General features: G+C 54.1%; 1 protein-coding gene across 2 annotated transcripts in view; it reads right to left on the bottom strand.

Moving 5' to 3' along the window:
• The window catches only part of LOC118081223 (oocyte zinc finger protein XlCOF6-like), a 33353-nt gene extending 18292 nt beyond the window's left edge, over positions 1-15061 (bottom strand). The window contains exons 1-2 of one of the 2 annotated variants that reach the window (XR_004692073.2): positions 14478-15061; positions 14216-14319 (exon numbers count right to left, since the gene is read on the bottom strand). The gene's annotated coding sequence lies outside the window, so the exon portion shown is untranslated. Of the gene's footprint in view, positions 1-14215; positions 14320-14477 lie in introns of those variants that run through there. The other variant, XM_060271130.1, reaches the window with a different exon arrangement.
• Positions 15062-15817: the final 756 nt, after the last annotated feature.

Raw genomic sequence — 15817 nt, 5'->3', positions numbered from 1 at the left:
GCTGCGGCGCGCGCAAGGGCTGGCCTCGGGATCGGCCCCAGGATCGGCCGCTGCTGCTGCTGCTGCTGCGGTGCGCGCGATCACGCTTTCCCCCGCCGCCTCCACTGCTGCAAGGGCCGGCCTCGGGGGGGGGGGGTGTCAGGCCCACGATCGGCGACCACCACTGCGGCACACGCAACCACACTCTCCCCGCCGCCTCCGCCACTGCAAGGGCTGGCCTCGGGGGATCGGGCCCTCACTGCCCCGCGCCTGGCGCTGCCACTGCAAGGCCTGCCTTCTGCGCCTCATGGGATCGGGCAGGGGCGTAGCCAGGATCAAAACTAGGGGGGGGCAAGCCATGGTTGTTCAGGGGCGGGGCCAAGGCACAGAAGGGGAGGGGCCACAAAGTGGGCGGGGCTAAAGGGCCAACGGGCCTGATGACATCGTGGCGGTGGCAGCAGCGGCCACCTTGTGCTTCTGGGGCTGGTAGCGTTGGCGGCTACCCTGCTTGGCTGGAGAGGACGGGAGGGTCGGGCAGGTGAGAGGGGGTGGCAGGGCGGGCGAGGGCGAGGCAAGACACGGCCGCAGCCACGACGGCTCCGAGGCGTTGCTGCATATCAGCATAATATTTCAACCATGGTTCAAGCCCCACCTTAGGAAAAAATCCTGCATTGCAGGGGGTTGGACTAGATGACCCTTGTGGTCCCTTCCGACTACAATTCTATGATTCTATTGATATATTACCATAGCATATGCATCATTCTGCTTTCTTGAATTGTCCTACTCCTAGGCATAGCATCCAACTCCTAGAGGCCTAGGTGCCCCCCCCCAATTACTGGTAAATACCGTATTTGAAAGAGTCATCCCCCCATGTTGATGGGCTTTCTATGTGGGGCTTATCTGCCCCCCCCCGTATTTTATTAAGGATGGAAGAGGGAGGGAAGGAAGGAAGAAATAGAGAGATAACTCATATTTGTGGGTGTCTCTGGATGACGCTGTGATGCTGGAACTCTGCAGCAAGAGGACAGGAGGGTCGGGCAGGCGAGAGGGGGTGGAAGGGCGGGCGAGGGCGGGGCAAGGCATGGCCGCAGCCACGACGGCTCCGAGGCGTTGCTGCATATCAGCATAATATTTCAACCATGGTTCAAGCCCCACCTTAGGAAAAAAATCCTGCATTGCAGCGGGTTGGACTAGATGACCCTTGTGGTCCCTTCCGACTACAATTCTACGATTCTATTGATATATTACCATACCATATGCATCGTTCTGCTTTCTTGAATTGCCCTACTCCTAGGCATAGCAGCCAACTCCTAGAGGCCTAGGTGCCCCTCTCCCCCCCCCCAATTACTGGTAAATACCGTATTTGAAAGAGTCATCCCCCCATGTTGATGGGCTTTCTATGTGGGGCTTATCTGCCCCCCCGTATTTTATTAAAGATGGAAGAGGGAGGGAAGGAAGGAAGAAATAGAGAGAGGGATAACTCATATTTGTGGGTGCCTCTGGGTGACGCTGGGATGCTGGAACTCTGCATGTACAGGAGCCTTGTAAGCAGCTTTCTCTCTGCTTGATTTACAGCAGGCACGTCCAACAGGTAGATTGTGATCTACCAGTAGATCACTGGATGTCTGTGGTAGATCACTGGTAGGTCACTGGCACCCCTAAAAAAAGCTCACCCAAAATTTTCCTCCTCCCTCAAAAAAGTTGAACTATGACCTGAAGCCCTAAACAAAAATGGACCTCCCTCCCTCCTAAAAGAAGCTCAACAAGTTTGACCTAAACCCCAAAAAACAGGGCTTCCCTTCCTTTAAAAAAAACTCAACAGCTTTGACCTGAACCCCCCAAAAGGGGGTAGATCACCCCCAGTTTTAAACTCTGAGTAGATCAGAGTCTCTTGGGAGGTGGCCACCCCTGATTTACAGTATACAGATGCAGGAGGAGGGGCAGACTGGAACACCAATGCTTTTTATAAACATCACTGTGTCTGTCAAAGCTACAGCCCCCCCTTTCTTATTCACTTCTTTTTAGCCTTGCAGAGCCACCTTAGTCAAATTGAATCCCCTGAGTCTGCACCCTCATTAAATCGCCAATAGAACTCTTTAATGCTCCTGAATGCTCATTAACAGCTCCCACTTAAGAACAATAGGGTGAAATGGTCAGCTATCGAATCTTGCCTGGGGATATATGCTCCATTGTCTTAACTGCTTAACTACTGGTAGCCACTTTGCTTTATTTATTTGATGTGTTTTTGTTACTGCTGTGTCCCCCCCCCCCCAGCAAGCGGAGACTTAGCTGCTCTTGCTAAAGCAAAGCCCTTTCCACTTCAGTTTTTGGAGGGGAAAAGTGCTGGTTATGGTCTGTAAAATACATTAATTTTTTTGCTTCTAGGGGGGGCAGCTGCCCCCTCCTGCCCCCCCTGCCTACACCCATGGGATCGGGCCCTCACCGCTGCCACCGGCCTCCCACCGGCCGCGCCACCTGCCATAGGGCTGGATAGGGCCCTTGTCACCGCTGCTGCCAGCCTCCCGCCGACCTCGCTTCCTGCTGATCCGGCCCTATGGCCGGATCAGGCCCTTGCCGCCACCGCCGCTCAACCGGCCTCCTGCTGCCCCACACTTGCTTCCCCTCGCAGGCCTCCTGCTTGCCTTCAAAGTGCCTTTTTTAAAGGCCCTGGAACGAATTAATCCGTTTCCAATGCATTCCTCTGGGAAACATCGTTTCGACTTACAAATGTTTCTACCGAATGTGCATTCGGAACGGATTAAATTCCTAAGTAGAGGTTCCACTGTATGAGGGTTTGGATATTAGCAGAATGTACAAGATGCTTTTAGTCTTTTTGTGTTTTTATTGTTCCTTTATTGCACTTACATCAATGGGAGTTATGATGCTGTAATCCCACCAACCCTGCTCCCAAACTGCCACCCCAACTCCTAACACCAACATTTCCAACTCTCTCCACCAAGGACCGAAAATCAGCTGACTCTCAGCCCGTCATCACTCACCCCAACACTCCAGATTCTCCCCCTCCCTATCTAACATTACTTTATATCTTCTATTATACTTGTGAGACATTACCTTCATTTCTTTAAAGACCTGTCTATACAACTTTATATACGAATACCAGAACTTCACATACACTCCATGCATTTAAGACTGATTTCCCATTATCTGAGTTTATTGATGGGAAGGAAAGAGGGAACTCTGAAAGAAATATGTCAAACACTCCAGACATCTAAATGGCTTCTCCCGTTTGAGAATCTGCAGAGGTTTCGTAAGCATCCCATTCTAACTGATGCACTGCGCACTATAACCCTCCACCCCTTGGGCCACATTTTGTCCCCTTTGACCTCTAGATCTTAATTAATCACCTGCACAGTCCCTTTTGCCTCTGGAGGTGCATACTGACAATTTGGGGAGACCCATATATAAGCCTAGTGACAAGGCTTGGTGCTTGTGGTTGGCTGAAGGAGTGCTCAGGTAGCAGAATGTTCTTGGGGTTGGACCTCCATCTCTCAGCCTTGCATTGCGTGGAGAGAGCTGGAGATGCAGAAGGCAAGCAGCTGGAGCCTGACTGCTGGGAATCCCAGATTAAAATGCCCACCCAAAAAGATACCACATCGAAATTGATTTGAAAAGAAGCTGATTTTTGAATAATTTTGGATTAAACAAAGAAATTAGCCTATGTAATACAGCACCACCTCTGGTGGATTGAGAGACATTTCCCACGGTAATACGAGACGACAAAGAAGGCAGCCAGCCAAAATAACCATGACGCAAATAGAGGAAGTTTGTCTACAGGACATTCTGGATTTTATTCGAGAAATGTCAGAAGAAATACGTTATGGCAAAAGAATTTTCCAGTCCCCAGAGGAAGACCAACAACAGTTACCTCCTACGGAAGTTCTGGAATTGGAAGAAGAAAGAAAATCAACACAACAGATTGAGAATAAGGAGCAACAGACTGAGAAATCAACGCAACCTGTGAGAGAGGAAACGTTGAATAACCACCTGACACCAGAAGAATATGCTCAAGAGAGACCTGAGGACTTGGTCTGCTCTGTGAGAGAGGGGGACCAGACCCCAGAAAAGGACAGCCAAAATGTCGTAGGAGGGAAAATTTTGGTTTGTACCCCCCCAGTGAGAGAGAGGGGGTGCAAGCCAGAAGAGAGACTGGAAACTATAGGGGACAGTGAAAATGAGGACAAGAGCGAGAGACTGGATGAAATGTTAAAACAACAGAATGGGAGGAAGGAAGATCAGGGTGGTCTGGAATGGTTAAGAGAGGGTGTGGGGTAAGAAAGGTGCATAAATAGATTAAATGGATGGATAAAAGGTTTGAATTTGGATAGTATAAGGATGCTGGTCGGGGAATAAGGGAAACTGCTACCAGGGGTGGGGAGGGGGTGGGAAGTGAGATAAATAAGAGAAGGGGTATATTAGAATTCGAAAGTAGGAAGGGGTATTTCTTTTTAGGGGGAAACTAGAGGCTAAGGGAAATTTAAAGAAATAGTTAAAAAATAAGATATTGTGAGAAATATATTATTTTGTATAATATGAAAGCTGTAAAGATAAGATATGAAATGGACCCGGGTAGGGAGGGACGGGAAAGCCTTTTTTTTCTTTCTCTTTTTTTGTGCTTTTTTTTTATACCTTTTGTGAGGGACAGGGGATATCGCGAAGTCCCTCCCCTCCTGAGTTCAAGCCCGTCCCCGAGCAAAGGGGAAAGCAGGGAGAGTTCCGATTCCAGTGGGGAAGCAGGAAGTCGTGTCCGAGGCTCAGGCAAGGTAGAGGAGCCAGGGTCCCAGGTGGGACAGGAAGGGGCAAGTAAGGGGGGAAGACCCATCCCCCCAACTCCAGAATTACGCAGGAAGAGGAGGGGCAAGAGGATGGGTCTGCCAAAGCTTTTGTGTTGGAGAAAGACGCGCCAAAAGCCATTAGGAGGTTCTGAAACCGACTGACAACATCGCTCCGTGTAAATAGCAATGACTTGAGCACTGTAAATACGCAGCACCAATAAAAGAATAAAATGCAGAGCTGCGTAGCGTCGTTACTCTGAAGTAGTCCACTCCGGCCACTGTGACAGCAACCTCCTAATCATTTTTGGGCTACTTTGGAGTTGCCGGGATGAGCGTGTCAGAGGCGGAGAAGTGGCGGCAGATCGCTGAGCAAGCCCAGCTAGAACTGCAACAGCTGTCGCTGCAGGCGCAGGGAGAATTGAAGGCAGCTAAAGAGGAGACTAAGAAGGTCCAGGACGACCGGCTACAACTTGCGGAACAGGTGAGAGAGCTCCAGGAAAAAGAGCAGCATTTAAGGGCGGTGGCGGTAGACCTCCAAAACAAGCTGGATGCAGAGAAAAACAAGGCGGGAGGGGCACCCCAAGTCCAAGTGCTGCCAGGAAGGAGAGCCGGGACCCTAGTAAGCAAGTTCAATGGAGACCCGAAGGAGTTTCAGGGCTTTGAGACTGAGATTGTGTATGCTCTTGAGCTGCACCACGATGAGTTCCCTGATGATGAGCACAGAGTAGCGTTTATTGTGGAGCACCTTACAGGGGCGGCCAGGGAGTGGCTAAGACCGTTAATTGCAACAAGGAATCCTTGCATGAAGAATGTCAAACTATTTCTAGAAGGTTTGAAAACGATGTATTCGTCCGATAGTCATATGGACCAGACTAAGGAGGAACTTCATAATTTACGCCAAGGAAATATGACAGTTCGCGCGTATTGGGCGAAATTCACCATGCTGGTGCACAGATTGGGGTGGGATCTGGAGTCTGCCCCAATGCAAGCGGCGTTTTACTTGGGGTTGCATGAGGAGGTGAAGGATGAGCTCTCGAGAGGTCCAAAGCCCAGTAATATGGATCAACTGAGCAAAGCGGCTCTGGCGGTGGGGGTGAGGCAGGAATCCAGATGGAGCGACAAGCAAGCAACGCGCGCAAAGCGGGCTTGGTTCCCACGGTCGCAGGAGAAGCCACTCCCTCAACAACCCTTTCAAGCCACGCCTGGGGCCAGTCAGGACCAGGAACCCATGCAGATTGATAGCGCGCGCGCGCGCGGGCTTTTCAAACCCCAGCGGCGCCAAGACGCAAGGAGGGAAGGGGTGGGAATTGCTTTCTCTGCAACTCCCCCCAGCATCTCGTCAGAGACTGCCCACATCGCAGGGAGTGGCAAGGAAAGGCGGGAACGGTTGTGCCCTCCCCCACTGACGCAGCACCACAGCAGGGAAACGGGAAAGCCTGGCTGCAGGAGACAAGGGGCGGCAGCCAGGCACAGTCAGCAGACAACAGCCCCAGCCCACCCACCCGCACAGAGAGGAGCAGAGCCAGCCCACCCCTCCCAGAGCAGGAGTGGTTCTAGAAGTGACGCTCACGCTCCCAAATGGCTATCCATTGACGGTCCTCGCCCTAATTGACAGTGGTGCCTCAGCCAACTTCTTCTCGAGAAACTTTGCAGAAGAGCACCAGATCCAGCTTCTGCAGCTGGATTTTCCTCTGCACGTGGCAACCATTGACGGCAGAGAGCTGCTGGGAGGGGCCATCACTCATCAAACCCCCCCCATGAGAATGACGGTTGGAAGGCACTCAGAGACACTGGCATTCAACGTCACCACCATCTCAGACCCCCCAATCGTTTTGGGCATGAGCTGGCTGGCGCGCCACGACCCCTCCATAAGTTGGCATCAGAGATGCATCACTTTTGGATCGGACTTTTGCCTGGAACATTGCATGCAGCACCAACCAGGGGAGGGGCCTCCGATAGCCACGGTGGCCACCATGCACGTCAAAGGGGGTGAGGCGATACCCAAACCATACTGGGACCTGCAGGAGGTCTTCAGTGAAGCGGAGTCCGACCACCTGCCCCCACACAGGCCTTTTGACTGCCAGATCAACCTGGTGCCTGGGGCAACTATACCCCCAGCCAAGCTGTACGCCATGTCAGACCAGGAACTGGAGGATCTGCGCGCTTTTATCGACAAGAACCTCAAGCGGGGGTTCATCAGAGAAAGCAAGGCAGCAGGGGGCAGCCCGGTCTTCTGGGTGGACAAGAAAGACACGCAACAGCGCCGTCTTGTGGTGGATTTTAGACGGCTGAATTCGGTGACAGAGCCAGTGGCTTTCCCCATGCCCAGAGTGGATGATCTCCTGACAGCGGCACGCAGAGGCAAGATTTTCACCAAGCTAGACCTGAGGGGGGCGTACAACTTGATCAGGATCCGGGAAGGCGATGAGTGGAAAACCACGATGTTCACGCCTCTGGGCTCTTTTGAATATCTGGTGATGCCCTTCGGGTTGCAAGGGGGCTCAGCATGCTTCCAGGCCTTCATGCACCACGTCCTGGGGTCCCTACTCTTCAGGAAATGCTTGGTCTTTCTGGATGACATCCTTATTTACTCCAACGACCCAGTGCAGCACGTGAAGGACGTCAGGGAGGTGTTACAGCGCCTGAAGGAGAACCACCTGTATGTGAAGCTGGAGAAGTGCAAGTTTCACACCAAGGAGGTGGACTTCCTGGGCTACAAGCTGTCAGACAAGGGGCTGGCAATGGACAAGGACAAGGTGCAGACCATCCTGGACTGGCACAGCCCCAGGACGCGCAAAGATGCCCAACGCCTACTAGGCTTTGCCAACTTCTACAGGAAGTTCATCAAGAACTTCTCTCGAGTTACGGCTCCCATCACTGACTGCCTGAGAGGCAAGCAGAAGTTCAGGTGGACACCAGAGGCGCAAGCAGCGTTCGAAAGCCTCAAGAGGGTGTTCGCCTCAGACCAGAACCTGTTCCACGTGGTTCAGGACGCGCCCCTACGCATTGAAACAGATGCTTCTGATAAGGCTGTGGGCGCCATTTTGTTGCAACTGGACGCCAACAGAGAGTGGAGACCCTGTGCCTTCTTCTCCAGGAAGTTGACCCAGCCCGAGCGAAACTACACAGTTTTTGATCGGGAACTTCTTGCGATCCACGCGGCGTTCCAGCACTGGAGACACTTCCTGGTGGGCGCCAAGCACCCCATCCAGGTGTGCACAGACCACAAGAACCTGGAGTTCTGGAGAACTGCCAGGGTGCTCAACCAGCGGCAGATACGGTGGGCGGAGTTCTTCTCGAACTTCAACTTCTCCATACACTACATCCCAGGAGAGCAGAATGTCAGGGCGGATGCCCTCTCCCGCAAGCCAGAGTACATGGAGGAGGAGGCGCCACCAGCCCCAAGGCACATTTTCCCCCCGTCGGCATGGTCCTGCGGAGCAGCAGTGGTGAGCGAGGCAGAACTCACAGCACTGACGGCAGCGGATGAATTTGCCAACCGCATCTTCAGAGAACTGAGAGGGGGGAGGGAGCAGGCAAAAGACTTTGCAGAACGCAGAGGGCTGCTTTTCTACAAGGGTGCGCTGTACCTACCCACCACCCAGCTTCGACGTACGGTCCTCAAGCAGATGCACGACAACCCTACAGCGGGGCATTTTGGAAGGGACAAGACCACTCACCTAGTCATGAGACACTTCTGGTGGCCAGGGGTGAGGGAAGATGTTCGAGACTATGTAAGGGGCTGTACCACCTGCCAGCGGGCGAAGGTGGTCAGAGCAGCGCCACCAGGGTTGCTGGAGCCCTTAGCCACACCACACAGGCCGTGGGAAGTGGTGTCCATGGACTTCATCACAGATCTGCCTTCGTCCAGGGGTAAGACTGCAGTGTTGGTGGTGGTGGACCTCATGTCCAAAATGTGTCACTTTATACCGTGTGCCAGGGCAGTCTCGGCAGAAGAGACAGCCAAACTGTTTGTTGATCACATTTTCAGACTGCATGGATTACCTTTAAGGGTTATTTCGGATCGTGGCCGCCAATTTGTTTCCAGGTTCTGGCGGCGGCTCATGAACCTCCTGCAGGTGGAGGTCAGCTTGTCGACGGCTAGACACCCGCAGACCAACGGACAAGCGGAGAGGGTCAACGCCATTCTGCAGCAGTACCTGAGATGCTACGTCAGCCAGCGGCAAACGGACTGGGTGGATCGCTTGCCACTAGCAGAATTTGCCTACAACAATGCAGTGCACGTCTCCACAGGGGTGTCGCCCTTTAAGGCCAATTACGGGCGCGACCTCAGATCTTTCCCAGAGAGGGAGAGGGAGGAGGAGGAGGAGGGCCCACAGGCTGAGGATTGGGCAGAGGAACTGGAGACGGTGCACCAGCAGCTCAGAGAACACTTGGAGAGGGCCAAGGAAGCGTACAAAAAGGGGGCAGATCGCCACAGGCGACAAGGGGAGGTCATCAGGGTGGGGGACAAGGTGTGGTTGTCCTCGGAGGGCCTTCCCACCAGAGGGAGGTGCAAAAAGCTGGCACCCAAATGGCTGGGCCCCTTCACGGTCACGCAACAGGTCAACCCGGTGGCATACAGGCTGGCACTGCCAGAGGACATGAGGGTGCATCCAGTGTTTCATAGATCGCTGCTGTCGCCGTACAGGGAAAGCAGCAGGCTCAGAGACAGCGAACAAACCCCCGAGGGAGGGGGGGAGAGGGAAAGCAGGGAGCAACTCAATGAGGCCACGGCCATCCTGGATTCAAGGTGGGGGGTGGGGGGCCTGGAGTACCTCATGGCATGGGAGGATGCTCCACCGTCCCAGAATGAATGGGTTCCCGCCACTCAGATACAGGAGGAATTCTTGGTGGAAGAATTTCACGCCCTCTTTCCCCACAGACCCAAGCCCTGGCACATGGAAAGGGAGGGGGAGGAGGAGGAGGCACGGGAGAACAGCTCACCATGGCGCTGGGAAGCGGAGTTTGAGGAACCGGAGGATGAGGTATGGGTGTCGCCAAGATCCACCCAGTCAGAGGAAGGAGCAGATTGGCAAAACATTTTTACCCCCACCAGCTCTGACGCCACGGACTTTTTGGGATTCCCGTCCTCCCAGGCGGAAGGGGGGGGCTCGCAGGACTGGGGGGAGGTGTTCACACCAACGGGCTCGGAGAGCACCGAGTTTTTAGGCTTCCAGTCGTCACCGACACATGGGGGGGGCCTGGGGAGGGGTGAAGGAGAGCTTGGGAGGGGGGTGGATGTGAGGGACAGGGGATATCGCGAAGTCCCTCCCCTCCTGAGTTCAAGCCCGTCCCCGAGCAAAGGGGAAAGCAGGGAGAGTTCCGATTCCAGTGGGGAAGCAGGAAGTCGTGTCCGAGGCTCAGGCAAGGTAGAGGAGCCAGGGTCCCAGGTGGGACAGGAAGGGGCAAGTAAGGGGGGAAGACCCATCCCCCCAACTCCAGAATTACGCAGGAAGAGGAGGGGCAAGAGGATGGGTCTGCCAAAGCTTTTGTGTTGGAGAAAGACGCGCCAAAAGCCATTAGGAGGTTCTGAAACCGACTGACAACATCGCTCCGTGTAAATAGCAATGACTTGAGCACTGTAAATACGCAGCACCAATAAAAGAATAAAATGCAGAGCTGCGTAGCGTCGTTACTCTGAAGTAGTCCACTCCGGCCACTGTGACACCTTTTTTCTTTTCTTTTTTCTTTTTGGATTTTTGTGCCTGTTAAAAAACCTCAATAAAAATATATTAAAAAAATAAAAATAAAATGCCCACCCAAATTATCTATATATATAAAAATGTAAAAATCGTGAAAATCCAGGTTCCACTTTTCTCCGTAACCGCTTGACTTTAGTGTGGGCAGAAGCAGAAGATGATGGGATGGGGGGGGGGGGAGGCAGCTCTCGCGCTGCAGGTTGATGGACACACTGTATGTTCCTAAGCAAGCAGCTTTGGGGGTGAACAATTTCTTTGAAAAAGCTCTTCCCCAGGGGCTGGCAGGGGTTGCTACACTGCTGAGTGTGGACACCGTGGATTTATAGTTCTAGATATAGGCAGGTAGTCGTTGGGCTGCCATAGTTGAAACAAATTTTTTAAAAAAATCTTCTAGTAGCACCTTAGTTGGTCTCTAAGGTGCTACTAGAAATTTTTTTTGGGGGGGGGTTATAGTGTTAGGGTCTAGATACCAATCATAATCCCTGAAAAAAATGTATCAAGAACCTTTAAGATCCAGTTCCACCAACTCCCAAGGAACACTGAGCCCTAGAGAAACCTTCTGTGCTGAGGTGAGGCATCTCTGGCCCCCCAGATGTGGTTGGACACAAAACACCAGCTGCCCAAGCAGGGATGGCCCATGGCCAGGGATGATAGGAATCTCATCTGGAGGGACGCACTTTCACCATCTTCCCCCTCTTCTGAAAACGCTGAATATCTGTATTTCATTTCCTCCTTCTTCCATGGTCTCCAACATCTTCCTGATACAGTCCAACTGCACACATTCCCAAATAATCCTGCACCACTGACTTCCCGAGGTTGCTGCATTGTGTCTAGGACACTGGCAATGGGACAGCACCTTCCACTAGATGAGAGGATAGAGCAGTCATGGCGAACCTATGACACGCCAGAGCGGTACCTATTTATCTTCTTGCACTTTGATGTGTTTTGCAGGGCCCAAGCAACGGGAGCTCACCCTGCTGCGGGGATTCAAACCACGGATTGAGGTTTGAGGTTGAATCCTGACAAGACAGAAGTACTGTTTTCGGGGGACAGGGGGCGGGCGGGTGTTGGGGACTGCCTGGTCCTGAATGGGGTAACTGTGCCCCTGAAGGACCAGGTGCGCAGCCTGGGTATCATTTTGGACTCACAGCTGTCCATGGAGGTGCAGGTTAATTCTGTGTCAAGGGCAGCTGTCTACCAGCTCCATCTGGTACGCAGGCTGAGACCCTACCTGCCTGCAGACTGTCTAGCCAGAGTTGTGCATGCTCTAGTTATCTCCCGCTTTTATTACTGGAATGCACTCTACATGGGGCTACCTTTGAAGATGACCTGGAAACTGCAGCTAATCCAGAATGCGGCAGCTAGACTGGTGACTGGGAGCGGCCGCCGAGACCACATAACACCGGTCTTGAAAGACCAACAGTACATTGGCTCCCAGTACGTTTCCGAGCACAATTCAAAGTGTTGGTTTTGACCTTTAAAGCCCTATACGGCCTCGGTCCTGTATACCTGAAGGTGCGTCTCCACCCCCACCGTTCAGCTTGGACACTGAGATACACCGCCGAGGGCCTTCTGGCAGTTCCCTCTTTGCAAGAAGTGAGGTTACAGGGAACCAGGTAGAGGGCCTTCTTGGTTGCGGCACCCACCCTGTGGAACACCCTTCCATCAGATGTCAAGGAAATAAGCAGCCATCTTAATTTTAAAAGACATCTGAAGGTGGCCCTGTTTAGGAAAGTTTTTAATATTTATTGCTGTATTGTTTTAATATTCAATTGGGAGCCGCCCAGAGTGGCAAGGGAGACTCAGCCAGATGGGTGGGGTATAAATAATAAATTCTTATTTTTATTCTTATTCTGTTTCTGATTGGCAAGCCCTAGGCTCAGCGATTTAACCCACAGTGCCACCCGAGTCCCATTTTGGACACAAAGTACCATCTGCCCAAGCAAGGATGGTCCATGGCCAGGGATTATGGGAGCCTTATCCAGTGGGACACACTTTCCCCTTCTCCCCCCTCTTCTGAAAATGCTGAATATCTCCCTTGCATCTGTATTTCATTTCCTCCTTCCTCCACGATCTCCAAGATCTTCCTAATATAGTCCAACTGCACACATTCCCAAATAATCCTGCACCACTGACTTCCTGAGGCTACTGCATTGTGTCTAGGACACTGGCAATGGGACAGCACCTTCCACTGGATGAGAGGATAGATCAGGGGTTCCCAAACTAAGGCCCGGGGGCCGGATGCGGCCCAATCACCTTCTAAATCCGGCCCGCGGAGGGTCCGGGAATCAGCATGTTTTTACATTAGTACAATGTGTCCTTTTATTTAAAACTAGTGTTGTTCAGCCCGTTTAGAAAACGGGCGCTAGAGGATATGTGAGAGGAGCAGCGGGGCCGCAGCCTTCCCTCTCTCTCTCTCTCTCTGCGCTCTGCCGCGGGGCGCGCCAGGAACGCAAGTAAACAAACTCGCTATCCCGTCATGCCCCGCAGCTGAGCGCAGAGAGGGAGGGAAGGCCGTGGCCTCGCCGCTCCTCTCACGGGCTTCTCCGTCGAGCGCGCGAGGGGAAGGCGGAGTCCGGCGCCTGGGCCTAGCCACCTCCCTCAGCCATGGTGCGCTTCGTCGCGGGCTTCGCCTACGACGATGACGGGGAAAGCCTGGCCGCCGGAGCCGCAGCAGCAGGAGCCGGAGCCCGGGGACTGGGAGGCTTCGGCGGGGGTGACCGGCTGGCCCGTCAGCAGGAGCGCCACTACCAGCTCAAACGGGAGGTGACAGGAAGGAGACCTGTCCTTGCTGGATGCACACACATGCGCGCTCCCCCCCCCGCCAACGCTCAGTCCAGCCAGGAGCGGCGGTTGGCAGCCGCAGGGAAACGGTAGGTGGGGGGGAGAGAGCGTGCGTGTGTGCGTCCAGTCTCTGCTGTCCAATCCCTGTGTCCCTGGGGCCCATGCGCAGTAACCCAGGGACACACGGGAAAACTTGGACGCAGAGACATTTGGACTTTATTATATAGGATGCATGTCTGGGTTATTTGTAGGGCATATAAATTTGTTCATTCCCCCCCCCAAAAAAATATAGTCCGGCCCCCCACAAGGTCTGAGGGACAGTGGACCGGCCTCCTGCTGAAAAAGTTTGCTGACCCCTGGGATAGAGGGTTAGATCAGGGCAGGCCAAATGGCACTCAGCTCAGTCCCCTCCTTGCCCCTCTCTGCATCTGCTTCCTTGCCCCTCTCTGCATCTGCTTCCTGAGGGGGCTGCCTCAGTCTCCCTCACCGTGGAGCAGGCCCTGAGAACAGCCTTGGAGTGTCACAGTGGAAAATCATAACAACAACAACTTGTTGTAAGTCACTTTGGGCTGCCCTGGGCAAGAGAAAGCAACTAACAGATTCAATAAGTAAATACATAAAAACAATTTTAGTAATAATTACACAGGCTGGTAGGGGGGGACCCCCACCCATTTAACAATCTTCCCAATCCCTTAAATCCCACAGATTTAAGAGATCTGAAATAGTGACAATCATGGAAACCTGGTGGAATGGAGAGAAGGAGTTGGACACAGGTATCTCTGGGTAGGAACACTTTCGATGCTTCTCCAGAGAAACACAGGCATGTGGGTGAGACTGTAGTTGCCAAGACAGAAGCCTCAAAGGGCGGAAAGAATAAAGGGGGCTTCCTCCCTTTCCTCTTTCCCCCCATGGTTAGACTCCCTATAACAGCCCCCAGCGCCCCATGCAGCAGCTGACCTGGGACTTCTGGCAGGGCAAGGCCTGAGCTTCAAGGGAGGAGAGGGTGGGTGGATCAGGCCTCCTGCTCAGGTATCTCTCCCTGGTCGACTCGAAGGAAATTCCTAGGCAAAAGGGAGAAGTCAAGGCAGGCAGCCCCCAAGTCCCTCTCTCTTTCTCCAAGATGGCTTTGATTCCTCCCCTAGAGATGCAGATTCAGGGGGAGGAAAAGCGCATCCTTCTCTCCCTCCCCGCCCCCCTAATATATAGATATATTGAGCACCTCCTTTTCCTCCTCCTCTGCAGCCGGATCGCATGGTTCGGGGCCTGTGCAGATATCGCCCAGGAAGGGAGTTGTTCTTGGGGGGGGGGTCTCTGCCCCCTTTCTTTCTCCCCCTTCCCCGCCCTCCAGCATTACCTCTTTGTCCTCTCTGGCCCTCCGCTTCCCTCGTCCGCTATTCTATTCCGATTTCCTTTCCTGGGGGCTCTCCAAGGACGCGCCCCCTCGGAGGGAGGGGCTCCTCCCCTCCCCCTCCCCCTCCCCTTCGGCTTGGACATTCCCGAAGTGCTTCGGCTTCCTTTCCGAATGCGTCTGCCAATAGAGCTACGAACAAGAGCAGCCCTGTCGAAATGAGGGTGGGAGAGGGGGGAGGCCCGAGCAGAGAGTTGTCCAGCTGTGCAAGCTTCACATACACCGCCCCCCCCCCCCGAGTCTTCTCCAGGGAGGGGCGTCTCCTTCCCTGCCGGCAACTGAAAGTAGCTCCTTCTTCTGCATGCAAAGGAACTGAGCCGCCGCCACGGATCTGCCTCCGCCCAGCGAAATGTGCAGAAGGCCAGTCTACTTTGCAGAGCGTACGTCATCATCATCATGGAAGCCTAGTCTCCTCTCCCAGGTGGTCAGGGGCGTTACTAGCCGCTTTGACACCCGTGACGTCACTCTCCCTGGGGACGCTCCTCGCTGGCCCCGCCCCTCGACTCCGTCCTGGGAAAGCGCGCACCGCAGGGAGGGAGAGCCCATGGGGCGTCAAAAGCGGCGGGCCAGAGGCGGGCGTCACGCCCGTGCGTCGTGAGGTCACGACGCTGCGGCGCGGCGCCCCGCCCCTAGGGGGGCCGCCGCGTTTGACGCCCCTCTGGCCCGCCCCTCAACTCCCCCCCAGGGAGAGCGCGCGTCGGCCAGCCGAGGGAGCAAGCGGCTTTCTCCCTCCGCCGGATGCGCGCTCCCGACAGAGGAAACGGGGCGGGTGGGCGAGCCAGATCTGCGTCTGGATAGAGACCCCCGGTCTCCCCCCTCTCCCCCCTCCTTGCTCATCTGGCGAGGCCCCTCCGGATGGAGAGGTGGGGGCGCTTGGGAGAGATTTGGCAAGAAGGGTGAGCCTGCCAGGGGGGCCTCTGGGCAAAGGGGAGACTGGGGGGTGGAGGGAGGAGGGCAGAGGGAGGGGGGGCAGAGAGAGGGGGGCTGCCCAGGACTCTTCTTCTTCTTGCCGTGAGTGCCCACAAGCCCTGTCCCTGACTCCCTCCACCTCATAAGGACTGCTGCCGCTGCTCTGCTGCTGGTGCTGCCCAGGGGAACTTAAAACAGCACAGAGTTCTTTTTAAAACGCTTTTTCAATAATTTTTTATATT

This window comes from Zootoca vivipara, chromosome 2 (assembly GCF_963506605.1).
Source record: "Zootoca vivipara chromosome 2, rZooViv1.1, whole genome shotgun sequence".
NCBI lineage: Eukaryota > Metazoa > Chordata > Lepidosauria > Squamata > Lacertidae > Zootoca > Zootoca vivipara.
This window is presented reverse-complemented; position numbering and strand designations above follow the sequence as displayed.